The sequence below is a fragment of the Callospermophilus lateralis genome, chromosome 4 (genome assembly GCF_048772815.1).
Source record: "Callospermophilus lateralis isolate mCalLat2 chromosome 4, mCalLat2.hap1, whole genome shotgun sequence".
Taxonomy (NCBI): domain Eukaryota; kingdom Metazoa; phylum Chordata; class Mammalia; order Rodentia; family Sciuridae; genus Callospermophilus; species Callospermophilus lateralis.
This window is the reverse complement of record NC_135308.1, coordinates 40,188,436-40,203,522: the sequence shown is the minus strand read 5'-3', so window position 1 is coordinate 40,203,522 and position 15,087 is coordinate 40,188,436. Positions and strand designations below refer to the sequence as shown.

Genomic DNA, 15,087 nt, shown 5'->3' with positions numbered 1-15,087 from the left:
TACCTTGGAATATCTAGGGCTAACTGGATGATACACTCATCTTTTGAAAATGGGTGGCCCCCTATAAGTTTAGGTGCTGTATTGTCTCTTTAAGTCTCTCTATGAAAATAGTAGGATTTTTCTAAAGGGTTACTAAAATTATTTTTTACGTATTTTGTTTATCTGTTGGATACCAATTTGTCTTGAATAACTGTCTTGTGTTCCAGACAAACTGTCAGGCTTGTCCCTATTCTGTGTTACTGGGACATGGTTATGATAAATCTCTTTAAGACTGTTTTTAAGATGGCCTTCTATTTTAAAGTTTAGCTAAGTAATAGAATAATATTTCTCTAGGCAAGGTTAGACATCTGGCATACATTTTGAAATATTCCAAAACATGAATTCAGATTGAAAAATCCCCCTGAATTTGTTCCGGTCTGTATTAAGTTTGAGAGGTCCCCTTTGATCTCTTTTATCCAGTAGACAATTGTTAAGGCTTTCTTTGATGATAGTAGTTGAGGATAGATATGAAAATGAGATACCTTTTATTGCTTATTGTAATATCCCAGTATATAGACTAGCTTATCCATCCTAACAATTTACAAAGAACCCTCAATCTCTTTTTGAGAGAAGGTTTTAAAATATCTCTTTATCTCAGAATATTATCCTTTAAATAGGTGTCTCTTAATTGTCTTTTAGAAAATATGATTAAGGTTACTTCCCAGTGTAGGGACTAGTATATAAATCTTACCATGTTTTTTACAGATAATAGGTCCAGTCAGAGAATTTATATAATACCAATGAATTTCCAACAAAATTTGTAACTTTTATTGTTCAAAACTAATATACAACTTTAATTTGGAGAACACTAATCCTAATAAATTGTTCTCCACAATCTCATAAACATCCAATGATGTCTTGAATCAATCAATTTTAGTCTCCAAGGAGCAGTGTCCAAACTGGAATTTAAGTCAGTATTTTAAAATATTTATTGCTTAATGAAGGATGTGAATTTATTCACTAAAATTAATCCTTGTCTTAAACATTAATAATCACTAGGCAAATTAAGACCTACTTAAAGGAAATGAACTTAACATTTTAATAGGTCTTTATCATGTCAACATATGGGCAAAATGTTGGTTCATATTAGTATAATAAAATCAGGGGGAAAATATGTAATATCCTAGAATTAATCAGTTCAAACTATTATAGTCAGTCCAGTTACACATAAATCTGTTTTTCAATTGTTTTAACTTTCTATACATCTGTCTAGATAATGATATAAGGATTTCCTTATTTAGGAAAATTCTTTTATCTTTAAAATCTAGAACATGAAGATCTTGTTTTACCCAAAAATGATTTCTTTCTTCTTCTTAGGACCTCCAATATGTGCTTCCTCTCTGTGGAAGTATCTTGTTCTCCTTTTAGAATATTTCTTGGTTTTACTTTGGAACAATTTCTGTAAACCTTAGAATCTCAACAAATTATTGTACCTTGATAAGAAGAAATATCTCAATGAAAATATAGTTACAGTCCTTAGACATTTTTGTAGACAGAATCATATTTGTTTATCATCTTATAAAAGTTTCTACAATAATTTCAGAATTAGAGATTACTTAATGGTTGTATTATCTCTTGAAAGAAAAATTTTTTGGAGTAAAATACATTTATCTGAAATATCTGTAACTATAAAATGCATAGCATCAGATAAATGCATGTATAAGAAATATAAATTATGTGTTTTCTGTTGAAGGAAAATGATTAGAAGCAAATATATAGATATTAAACAATTAGACATATGTTCATTATCTTATGAAAAGAGTATAGATTAGTTAAATACCTGGAAAATATGCATTAAGAACAAAAGTATAGCTTATAATTATGTCGACCTTATGAAATCACATGTTTCTTAAAATATCTGGATCCATTTTAACTTACTTTTAACTAGGGGTGCACCCTTATCTCTTTGTGACATCACAAAATTTCTGTGCACATTTTTTTTTTAATTTTCTGTATTTACATTGTTAGAAACCGAGAATAAGGTCATTTGATCATCATGAGAGGTTGTGAGAAATATCTCAGATTGCTGGCCTTTTATTATCTCATGATGATCAAAGGTACTCTTATACTCCTCAAAAATAAAACTCAAACATGCATCACTCATAAATGTAGCATTATCTTTGCAGTTCTCTTTAATAATACAGCTATAAAGAATTTCTAAGGGAACCTGCTAAGGGATAAAAATCAGATTATTTAGCTTTGAGAACATGTTTGGACTAGGGCAGCAATGTAGAAGGCTGTGAAGTTTGATTTTGCCTGAAAAATATATCTTTCATTAGTATTTATAGGTGGGCATTCTTGAGTAAAATATAGGCTCTGTGTAGATCTGGTAGCAGATCTGTGAGGAAAAGTATATGTTTAGTGGTTGGAAGGCAAAGCCAGAAACCCTGCTTGAGTGACAATTGAAAAGATCAATAGGAAGGCCCAAGAAAACATGGGGGATGAGAATCACCCACCATTTTGTTCCAGCCATGTGGCTGGAGAACTCTTCCAGGTTCTCCTCAATCCAAAGTTTTGCCTGAGCTCCTGTGTGTTTCATATGTTCTATTACCAGTAGGTCTGATTGAAACCTGATGCGCCCAGTGAAGTCTCTGTTTCTTGTGAAGCTAGTACAGCTTGATCAGAGCCACTGCTGTTGCCACTGCATGCTGAGCCTGTCAAGGGAAGCACATAGTTGTCTTGGTAACAAAAGAGTGTGGAGTCGGTGGGTGTGGCCATTGTGAGCAACTGCAGCCATTCCTGCCACCAATGCCACGTTTAGACAGGGATTTCCCCAGGGTTAGGCTTGTTGCCTGAGGCAGGGTCCTGCTTGGGACAAGCCCCTGGAGCTTCCCCAATTGGATGCACTCCGTTCAATCTGTTTGCTTTCCCCTGCCTAGAGTCCCTCTGCAACCTCATTATGTAGGCACTTCGCCAGTCTCCCCCAGGTAGCAGAGGTTCCAGTGGTGGCCCTGTGCTCCCCTGGCTATAGAGCAGATGGTGTGAGGTGAGTGTGGCTGCTGCCTTTGCCTCCTGGATCCGGGCCCTTGCCTTTGCCTCCTCCCTGCATCCGGGCCCTTGCACCCTGGGAGAAAGCGCATACATGGTTGTGCCCTGGGAAGTCAAGTTTTCCACAGATTTCCAATTGGTGGCATTTGTGCTGTAAGTAACAACGGCCCCCTTTTTCTGTTGTTTGCTTCTTTCCCTGTCCTGCGCCTGCATTTGGTTCCCACAATGAAAGTCCCGGTGCCAGGATGACCTGGTGCTCTACCATTTCTCCCTCCCGTGGTGCGTGCTCTTCCAATAGCCATGAGGTGCAGAGCTGTGAGTGGCTGCCGTGTAGCTCCTCCCCAGAGTATATAGGCACCCAAAAAATAAAAAATAAAAAATAAAAAATTAAGCCCCCAAAATGGGTCCCAGTGGCAGACTCTGGTGCTGTTGCCAAATCCTAAGGCAGCATGCACCCTGTTAAATCAAGGTTTCTAAGGGAAAGAATTAGCTAGCGGCTCCACAGGGGACAGTGTCAAAGCCTTGCATTTGCTCCAAAACAGCAGAAAAACAAAATTTCTCACTCTCCAAATGCAGATTCCTAACATATAACCCCCCAAATCTTTACCTAATATTTCAAAATATAAATTTTTTTTTAAAAATCCACAAAAGTGCCTTTCCCATGGGAGAGAACTGAACTTGGCAAATATCCTTTTCCAATCATCTTAATTGCTGTGTACTTCAAATTTTCTAACTTCTCATTTTTTATGTCTACTTATTGTCCCCAGAATTGCAAAAAAATATAATTTTTTCCTGTTTCTAAAGTTAAAAAATTCCCACATATTATAAGTTTAATGTCACAATTTTTTCTTCTAATTCACTTATTTTCTACAACTTAACTCCTAGTACCCTGAAATCCTAAGTGGGTTTAACTTCTGGAGAGACATTCCAAACCAACTAAATTTCTAAAATTCAGGCTGGCATCCCAGCGGGACCTCCATTTATCGCCATCTATCCCAGCTGGTGAACTAATGGAACTAATGCTGGCTTCACAAAATCAGACTGTTCTAATAACTTAAGAAAACAACAAAGAAATCACACAAACACACAGAAGTGTGTTTTCAAAATCTGTGATGGCTCTTCACCCTTAAGGGTCTGTGGAAAGAGAGAGAGCCACTGGAATTCTTTATTCTTATATAGGAGACACACAAGAGGAGGTTCCATGGAACATTCTATCCACAAAAGGGCAAAGGGGTAAGATTACAAAGGAACAGGTGAGTGTAACTCAACCCCAGCAGGTGACACACCTGGAGCCACACCTTGTTATCTGAGCTGGGGTGACACCCAAGTTATTGTGGAAAGCAATAATTGCTCAATGCCCCATGGCATCAAGACTTAAAGGCATCTGCATCCAGGGCAGCTCCTGACATCTGAGGAGTATTATAATAACTATGAAAGCTATAATAAAGTAAATCTAATGTTTTCCTCAACATTTGTGTCTATTTCTCAATTAGCTAGCAACTCCAAGGGGGGCAATGAAATTAATTCTCAAACTCCAGCATGTGATGTACGGACCAAGAGACCCCTAAACTGCACTAGCAAAACTGACACCTGGTGATCAAGGTAACATTTGAGGATAATGAGACTCTTGAGTTGGCCTGCAAGTGAGTGGCCGGTTTTCTAAAAAATTCACTGTTAAGTCTCAGTTCCGTGGAATATAAGTAGGAAATTTTCCCCAATAGTGCTTGTTAAATTAACCCATTTCTGGGTATGGAGTTACTTTCCTAATTCTCCCTCAGTCCAATCCCATAGCTTTTAAATAGCTTTGATTAGAATATCAGTCTAATTTCAATTTTTGTAGCTTTATTCCATAGCTTTAAATTAAAGGTATTGTTAGCATATGATGAAGTGCACATTTAAAGTATATCATTTGATAAATATGGACACATGTAAGCATCCATGGAAACTATGAACACAATCAAATCAAGGGTCCTCATTTCCTTAACATGGCCTTTGTTTCATGGTTCTTTTAACACCCAAAGTTCCCCCTTTCCTCTTGTAGTCCCTCACTCTTACCCTTTCCCACACCTTCCTTCTCATACATAGTATGCAGGTATTTTTTTGTTTGGCTTATTTTGTTGGCATAAATTTTTTGAGATTCATCCTGTTACTGCATGTTTCAATAATGCATTTCTTTTTCTTTAGAGTAACATTCAAATACATGGCTATACCACCTTTGTTCCAACTATTGATGGACATTTGAGTCAATTCTTCTTGAGGGTTTTTACAAACAAAGCTACCATGAAATTTTGTGTCAAGTTTGTTTGCTATTGTGGTACAAGGGATTGATCCCAGAGCCTTGCACAAACTTGGTAGAAGGGTAAGCCTTCTACCACTGAGTTATACATCTAGCCATTTTTTAAAGACTTTTTAAAATTTTATTTTTTGAGACAGGTTTCACTAAGTTGCCCAGGCTGACTTCTAAATCGCAGTACTCCTGCCTCAGTCTCCCAAATACCTGGCATTACAGCCATGTGCTTCAGTGTCTGGATTGTATTCAAGCTTTTATACGGATAAAGGCATTTGTTTCTGTTTTATAAATATCTAGCAGTGGAAAGTTTGGTTTATATGATAGATATATAATTAATGTTTAAAGAAACTGCCCAACTGTTTCTTAAAATCATTGTATGATCCCAGCAAGAACAGAGATTTCTCATTACTGTATTTGATGATTTTATATTAGAATCCTTTTCCCTGGATGACCATAACTGCTGTTCTAGCTCATTGTCTGAGTATAAATGGCTCTAGAGTGTGATTAACTCTGGAAAAGATTTGTTCATTTTTTGATAGCTCCTTTATACAGCTGGTGACAACCTCCAACTACCTGGTAACTTCATATAACATTGTCTCATATTTTTATCTCTTTGTTCCTAACAGTGCCATGGTCCTGGGAATACTCCCAGTTTACCTTATGAAGCCAATTCTGTGGTCAGTGAGTCAGAGGATCAAGTACTGTCCCCTTCTCAAACAAGGAACTCAAAAAAGATTGGGGTGGGATTTTAGCCCCTGTGGAAGATGGCAGCCCACCAGTATCCTTCCTCTATTCTCTTATACCAGCAACTAGTCCTGTCACCAATCCTGTTGGCCAGATTGTTGCCAATAAGAGAATAAAACACCAATATTCCCTGGTTCTAATCCTTAGAAGTGATGCTTTTTGGGGGTGGGAAGGAGTTGGGCTCAATCCATGGCTTTAGACAAAGATGATAATAACTTCGATCCATGTATCTCATGCTTCCAAAGCCCTCATCTCATATCAAGATCTTCTAAAACTGTTAGTGAAGGATAAGCCCCAACTTCTAACCTCTTTTAACTTAAAATGAGGGATACTTAGCCTTTTTTCCTTTAGTTTTATGTTTTAATTGCAATCCTGAGACAACATGAAGAGATCTCACTTAACATACTACTCTGGCCCAGCTACACACCTGGAAATTCCAGGCGTAAGGTTATTTTTCATAGGAATGAATCTTCATAAGCTCTGACATTTGAACTTCTATGACTGAATATAACTTCAACTGGTTAAACCAAGGGTTGGAATTACAGTTGTAGCTGAGTCAGATTCTTAAATTTTGGGTAAAATAGTATTAAAGTTATATGAACATTTTAGGAATTGGTGAGTTGGAAGATTCTTGTTCCTTGTTGCCCATTTATTAGCAAAAAGTGAAAGTCAGGACATTGAACTTCAAAGTTAATTAATTGTCCATGGGATAGGAAATATTAGTGTAGGAAGATGTTCCTTCCCCCCCCCCCCATATCGCTTTGATTTTCATCCAGTTCTATGTCAAGCACTATGTGGATGAATAATCTCTTAGTGTCCTCTGCCTTCTGCCATAATCACCCTGTCATATGGTCCTATTGGCTCTAGTTGGCTAATTTTAAAGGCACTAATATTAACCCTAAATTTCAGAGAATCAAACCATGGGTTAAACAAAGAGAAGTGTTGGACTTTAACCACAAATAGAGACAGAATAAAAAGGAATATCTTCCATGTTTTTGAGTGGAAGAGAAACAACTCAATTAATTAACCCACAAACACATATACAAACACACATACACTATGCCTGGAATAGATGGCCCCAAGAAATCAGGTTGGTTAGTACTGTGGATTGGTTTTAAAATATTCGGATCTTTAAATCAATACAGAAGTTATGAAATATTTAAAGAAAGAAATAATGGAAATTAAGTTTATTTACAGTGTATTTTGCAAAAATTTAAAAATTCTTTTTAAAAAATTCTTATTCTATAAAACTTTTTATTAATTACAAAATATCCAGAAAAATCAAAAGAAGAAAATTAAAATCCCCCCAAATCCTCTTAGGGCCCAAACACCAGTAGCTGAAAGTAAATATAATTCCAACCCAGTGTAGATAAGGTAGGATGGAGTTGCCATGACTGAATCCTGGTGGCCTTATAAGAAACAGAACAGAGACCAGACACACATAAACACGTGTGCCCCCTGTCTCACAATGTGATGATACTCTGTTACCTCGGGACTCTTCCAGATGTGATCTTCGTCACCAGAAGCTAAGTTTTAAACTACCCCAATGGATGCAGACAGTGATGTTGCATTGGACATTCTAATTACAAATGTAGTTTATGTTTTTAGAACAAGATGCCATTTGAACCTAAGGAACATTGCTTTGAAGGGAGCAAATTTAACTTAAAAGCATGATTTCAGGAAAGTATTAATGAAGCTTAGAAAACCTATAATTATAGCTACAATTTGGTCCTCAAGAAAAATTATTTGCACTGGAGTAACAAGTGAAGAAGAAGCTAAATTTGGTGCCAGACTTTTAGCCTGCAGCCTGTAGAAATTACATTTTCAGGTAATATTTACAGATTTTAGGGTTGTTAATGTTTTGGCAGTTTGTAACATGCCTTTTGAAATCCATTTGCCAGAATTCACAAAGAACAATAGACCTCATGCCAGTTATGAACCTGAATTTCATCTTGCTGTGTGCTATCAGATAAAGTCTCTAAGAGCCAAATTAAAGATTTTTTCCACAGGAAGTATCACAGTAACAGGGCCCAATGTACAAGCTGTGGCTACTGCTTTGGAACAAATATACCCATTTGTGTTTGAAAGCAGGAAATAAATTTTATAACTCATCATTTAATTGGCTAGAATCTCTAACTGAGCACGTTTTAGAACCTGCTACACATTGGACTCAAAGCAAAAGAAAAACTGGACCAATAGTAATTGAGGAAATAGACTCGTTTATTCACTCCCGGCTACAGTTTAAGCTTTAGTCCCTTTGGATTTTATTTCAAATTTTGCTGTAATATAAAAAGGAAGTTTACAAGACATGACATTGCTGCTTTTACAAAAGGATATTCTATTTATTTTTTCAGTAATTCTCATGTCCCCATAAGCAGAGCTGTCACAATGTGCACTACCTTAAACTGTTTTATTGTTGTCATTGTAATTTTTTCCCTGTTTGAGCTAATGTGTTACATTTTTGCATGCTGAACATGGGCACCAAAGAACCTGTAAAAGTTATCTTTTTCAATTGAATGTGTACAAACAAAAGTTTGGAAAAGAAAAAAAAATTCCAACCATCTATCATTGATCAGAAAAAGAGGGAGTAAGAAAAAAGGGAAAATTTTCAGAACCAGCAATTATGGTGTATATATTGTGTAAAAATTAATGGTAATAAGGCTCCTTTTACTTTAATTCAATCAAAGAAAATGATATTGAAAGAAAACTAAAGGACTTAGTAAATTTGAGATTAATATTTGTTTATTGTGCAATATATTTCTTCAAAAAGCTTTATAAAATTAAGGGGAAAACTCCTTAACAGGTTTAAGTAATAATAAAATATAAAATATTATTTTATTCTGAAAAACTTCAGATTACTTATAAATTACTGTTTAGTAGTATTTATTTATTAATATTTAGCTATATCCAGATACCTAAAGATAATTATAAACTTTTGATATTTATACAACTTTTAAATAAATGTTTATAAATGCTATATTCTTATAATGTCAAGGTTCATAGAATTCATATTCTGTTCTGTAGCCACGATTTCCACATTGACCAACATTAGTTCTGTATTCTTACAGTGGATCCAATACTCTCCACCACCTCAGCACAGCACTATTTTTCATATTGATGAGTGCGAGCTCTGCATAAAAATGCTTAACAAATGTTCACATTAAATGTTCCTTCAAGTGCTTGCATTAATATAACATATTATTATATTATAATAATATGTTCATTGTTGGAGCTCAAGAAGTAAAAGCCAAAAAAGTTTAATATATAAATAATGCTTTCAAGCCAAACAAAGGTAAACGAGTCTAGAAAAATGTCAGGAAAAGTTGATCTTCATTTGTAATAACAGCAGACAGACTAGAAAAAGGCTTAGCAGTATTATATCCATTATTTACCTGGCATTTTAGTTTTAACAAACTCTCATCTCCTGTGTTCATTTCTTTTTTTTTTATTGTTGGTTGTTCAAAACATTACATAGTTCTTGATATATCATATTTCACACTTTGATTCAAGTGGGTTATGAACTCCCATTTTTACCCCGTATACAAATTGCAGAATCACATCAGTTACACTTCCATTGATTTATATATTGCCATACTAGGGTCTGTTGTATTCTGCTGCCTTTCCTATCCTTTACTATCCCCCTCCCCTCCCCTCCCCTCCCCTCTTCTCTCTCTACCCACTCTACTGCAGTTCATATCTCCCCCTTGTATTATTTTTCCCTTTCCCCTAGCTACCTCTTGTATGTAATTTTGTATAACCCTGAGGGTCTCCTTCCATTTCCATGCAATTTCCCTTCTCCCTCCCTTTCCCTCCCACCTCTCGTCCCTGTTTAATGTTAATCTTCTTCTCATGCTCTTCGTCCCTACTCTGTTCTTAGTTACTCTCCTTATATCAAAGAAGACATTTGGCATTTGTTTTTTAGGGATTGGCTGGCTTCACTTAGCATAATCTGCTCTAATGCCATCCATTTCCCTCCAAATTCTATGATTTTGTCATTTCTTAATGCAGAGTAATACTCCATTGTGTATAAATGCCACATTTTTTTTATCCATTCGTCTATTGAAGGGCATCTAGGTTGGTTCCACAGTCTTGCTATTGTGAATTGTGCTGCTATGAACATCGATGTAGCAGTGTCCCTGTAGCATGCTCTATTTAGGTCTTTAGGGAATAGACCGAGAAGGGGAATAGCTGGGTCAAATGGTGGTTCCATTCCCAGCTTTCCAAGAAATCTCCATACTGCTTTCCAGATTGGCTGCACCAATTTGCAGTCCCACCAACAATGAACAAGTGTACCCTTTTCCCCACATCCTTGCCAGCACTTGTTGTTGTTTGACTTCATAATGGCTGCCAATCTTACTGGAGTGAGATGGTATCTTAGGGTGGTTTTGATTTGCATTTCTCTGACTGCTAGGGATGGTGAGCATTTTTTCATGTACTTGTTGATTGATTGTATGTCCTCCTCTGAGAAGTGTCTGTTCATGTCTTTGGCCCATTTGTTGATTGGGTTATTTGTTATCTTGTTGTCTAATTTTTTGAGTTCTTTGTATACTCTGGATATTAGGGCTCTATCTGAAGTGTGAGGAGTAAAGATTTGTTCCCAGGATGTAGGCTCCCTATTTACCTCTCTTATTGTTTCTTTTGCTGAGAAAAAACTTTTTAGTTTGAGTAAGTCCCATTTGTTGATTCTAGTTATTAACTGTTGTGCTATGGGTGTCCTATTGAGGAATTTGGAGCCCGACCCCACAGTATGTAGATCGTAGCCGACTTTTTCTTCTATCAGACACCGTGTCTCTGATTTGATATCAAGCTCCTTGATCCATTTTGAGTTAACTTTTGTGCATGGTGAGAGAAAGGGATTCAGTTTCATTTTGTTGCATATGGATTTCCAGTTTTCCCAGCACCATTTGTTGAAGATGCTATCCTTCCTCCATTGCATGCTTTTAGCCCCTTTATCAAATATAAGATAGTTGTAGTTTTGTGGATTGGTTTCTGTGTCCTCTATTCTGTACCATTGGTCCACCCGCCTGTTTTGGTACCAGTACCATGCTGTTTTTGTTACTATTGCTCTGTAGTATAGTTTGAAGTCTGGTATCGCTATACCGCCTGATTCACCCTTCCTGCTTAGCATTGTTTTTGCTATTCTGGGTCTTTTATTTTTCCATATGAATTTCATGATTGCTTTCTCTATTTCTATAAGAAATGCCATTGGGATTTTGATTGGCATTGCATTAAACCTATAGAGAACTTTTGGTAATATCATCATTTTGATGATGTTAGTTCTGCCTATCCATGAACAGGGTATATTTTTCCATCTTCTAAGATCTTCTTCTATTTCTCTCTTTAGGGTTCTGTAGTTTTCATTGTATAAGTCTTTCACCTCTTTTGTTAGGTTGATTCCTAAGTATTTTATTTTTGGGGGGGATATTGTGAATGGAGTGGTTGTCCTCATTTCCATTTCAGAGGATTTGTCGCTGATATACAGGAATGCCTTTGATTTATACGTGTTGATTCTATATCCTGCCACTTTGCTGAATTCATTTATTAGCTCTAATAGTTTCTTTGTAGACCCTTTTGGGTCTGCTAGGTATAGAATCATGTCATCTGCAAATAGTGATAATTTAAGTTCTTCTTTTCCTATTTTTATGCCTTTAATTTCTTTCGTCTGTCTAATTGCTCTGGCCAGTGTTTCGAGAACTATGTTGAACAGAAGTGGTGAGAGAGGGCATCCCTGTCTTGTTCCAGATTTTAGAGGGCATGCCTTCAATTTTTCTCCATTCAGAATGATGCTAGCCTGAGGCTTAGCATAGATTGCTTTTACAATGTTGAGGTAAGTTCCTGTTATCCCTAGGTTTTCTAGCGTTTTGAACATAAAGGGATGCTGTACTTTGTCGAATGCTTTTTCTGCATCTATCGAGATGATCATATGGTTCTTATTTTTAAGTCTATTGATGTGGTGAATAACATTAATTGATTTCCGTATATTGAACCAGCCTTGCATCCCAGGGATGAATCCTACTTGATCATGGTGCACAATTTTTTTGATATGTTTTTGAATCCGATTTGCCAGAATTTTATTGAGGATTTTTGCATCTAGGTTCATTAGAGATATTGGTCTGTAGTTTTCTTTCTTTGAAGTGTCTTTGTCTGGTTTAGGAATCAGGGTGATGTTGGCCTCGTAGAATGAATTTGGAAGTTCTCCCTCGTTTTCTATTTCCTGAAATAGCTTGAAAAGTATTGGTATTAGTTCCTCTTTAAAGGTTTTGTAAAACTCTGCTGTATACCCATCCGGTCCTGGGCTTTTCTTAGTTGGTAGTCTTTTGATGGTTTCTTCTATTTCCTCAATTGATATTGGTCTGTTTAGGTTGTCTATATCCTCCTGCCTTAATCTGGGCAGGTCATATGACTTAAGAAATTATCAATGCCTTCACTATCTTCTATTTTATTGGAGTATAAGGATTCAAAATAGTTTGATTATCTTCTGTATTTCTGAAGTGTCTGTTGTGATATTGCCTTTTTCATCCCGTATGCTAGTAATTTGATTTCTCTCTCTTCTTCTCTTCGTTAGCATGGCTAAGGGTCTGTCGATTTTATTTATTTTTTCAAAGAACCAACTTTTAGTTTTGTCAATCTTTTCAATTGTTTCTTTTGTTTCGATTTCATTAATTTCAGCTCTGATTTTAATAATTTCTTGCCTTCTACTTCTTTTGCTGTTGTTTTGCTCTTCTTTTTCTAGGATTTTGAGATGGAGTATGAGATCATTTATTTGTTGGTTTTTTCTTTTTTTAAGGAATGAACTCCAAGCAATGAATTTTCCTCTTAGAACTGCTTTTAATGTGTCCCATAGATTCCGATATGTTGTGTCTGTGCTTTCATTTATCTCTAAGCATTTTTTAATTTCCTCCTTGATGTCTTCTATAACCCATTGATCATTTAGTAACCAATTGTTCATTCTCCAAGTGATGCATGTTTTTTCCTTCCTTCTTTTATCATTGATTTTCAGTTTCATTCCATTATGATCAGATAAGATGCATGGTATTATCTCCACTCCTTTATATTGTCTAAGAGTTGCCCTGTGACATAATATATGATCTATTTTTGAGAAGGATCCATGTGCTGCTGAGAAAAAAGTGTAACTGCTTGATGTTGGGTGGTATATTCTATATATATCAATTAAGTCTAGGTTATTAATTGTGTTATTGAGTTCTATAGTTTCCTTATTCATCTTTTGTTTGGAAGATCTGTCTAGTGGTGAGAGAGGTGTGTTGAAGTCTCCCATGATTATTGTATGTTGGTCTATTAGACTCTTAAACTTGAGAAGAGTTTGTTTGATGAACATAGCTGCACCATTGTTTGGGGCATATATATTTATGATAGTTATGTCTTGTTGGTGTATGGTTCCCTTGAGCAGTATGTAGTGTCCCTCTTTATCCCTTTTGATTAACTTTGGCTTGAAATCTATTTTATTTGATATGAGTATGGACACTCCTGCATGTTTCCGAAGTCCATATGAGTGATATGATTTTTCCCAACCTTTCACCATCAGTCTATATATGTCTTTTCCTATCAAATGCGTCTCCTGTAGGCAGCATATTGTTGGGTCTTGTTTTGTGATCCATTCTACTAGCCTGTGTCTCTTGATTGGTGAGTTTAAGCCATTAACATTTAGGGTTATTATTGAGATATGGGTTGTTCTTCCAGCCATATTTGTTTATTTATGTTACTAAACATGGTTTGTTTTCCTTTTTGATTATTTTTCCCCCCTTTACTGTCCTACCTCCCACTGTTGGTTTTCATTGTTATTTTCCATTTCCTCTTCCTGTAATGTTTTGCCGAGGATGTTTTGAAGACATGGTTTTCTAGCTGCAAATTCTTTTAATTTTTGTTTATCGTGGAAGGTTTTAATTTCATCTTCCATCCTGAAGCTTAATTTCGCTGGATACATGATTCTTGGTTGGAACCCATTTTCTTTCAGTTTTTGAAATATGTTATTCCAGGATCTTCTAGCTTTCAGAGTCTGTGTTGAAAGATCAGCTGTTATCCTGATTGGTTTACCCCTAAATGTAATCTGCTTCCTTTCTCTTGTAGCTTTTAAAATTCTCTCCTTATTCTGTATGTTGGGCATCTTCATTATAATGTGTCTAGGTGTGGATCTCTTATGATTTTGCACATTCGGCGTCCTGTATGCTTCTAGGATTTGGGATTCTGTCTCATTCTTCAAGTCTGGGAAGTTTTCTCGTATTATTTCATTGAATAGGTGGCTCATTCCTTTGGTTTGGACCTCTATACCTTCCTGTATCGCAATGACTCTTAAGTTTGGTCTCTTTATATTATCAAATATTTCTTGGATGTTCTGCTCATGGTTTCTTAACAGTTTTGCTGAGCTGTCTATGTTCTTTTCAAGTTGAAATACTTTGTCTTCATTGTCTGATGTTCTATCTTCTAAGTGTTCTACTCTGCTGGTAGTATTCTCAATTGAGTTTTTAAGTTGGTTTATTGCTTCCTGCATTTCTAGGATTTCTGTTTGTTTGTTTTTATTACCTCTATCTCCCTGTATAGTTGATCTTTTGCTTCTTGGATTTGTTTATGTAATACATTGTCGAAGTGGTCGAAGTGATCTTTCATTGTCTGATTTTGCTGTCTAATGTCTTCTTTGAGACTCCAGATCATCTGCAGCATGTATATCCTGAATTCTTTATCTGACATTCCATCTGCTGCAGCTATTACCTCTTCTAAAGTTGAATTGACCTGCATTGCTTGTGGTTCTTTCTTTCCTTGTCTTTTCATATTGCTCATGTTTCTTTCTGCTTAGTGAAACTGTTGTGTTTTTGAAATTTTCCCCCTATATATTTATATTGCTCTTGTATAGTTGAAAAGTCTCCCTTGCAGGGGCGGGCGGCAGCTCTGCTCCTCCTCCAATTGGGGTGATCTGTCTACCACGCTGGCGGGCCACTGGGACTGTTCTGCCGGTCGGTCGCAGGTCTGCTTACCTTGGAGGCACGGGCAGCGGCTCTGCTCTGCCCTTCCTC

The 15,087-nt window shown here is 36.3% G+C and overlaps 1 pseudogene; it reads left to right on the top strand.

Moving 5' to 3' along the window:
- Window positions 1-7,607: 7,607 nt before the first annotated feature.
- Window positions 7,608-8,168, top strand: LOC143396523 (TATA box-binding protein-like 1; annotated as a pseudogene).
- Window positions 8,169-15,087: the final 6,919 nt, after the last annotated feature.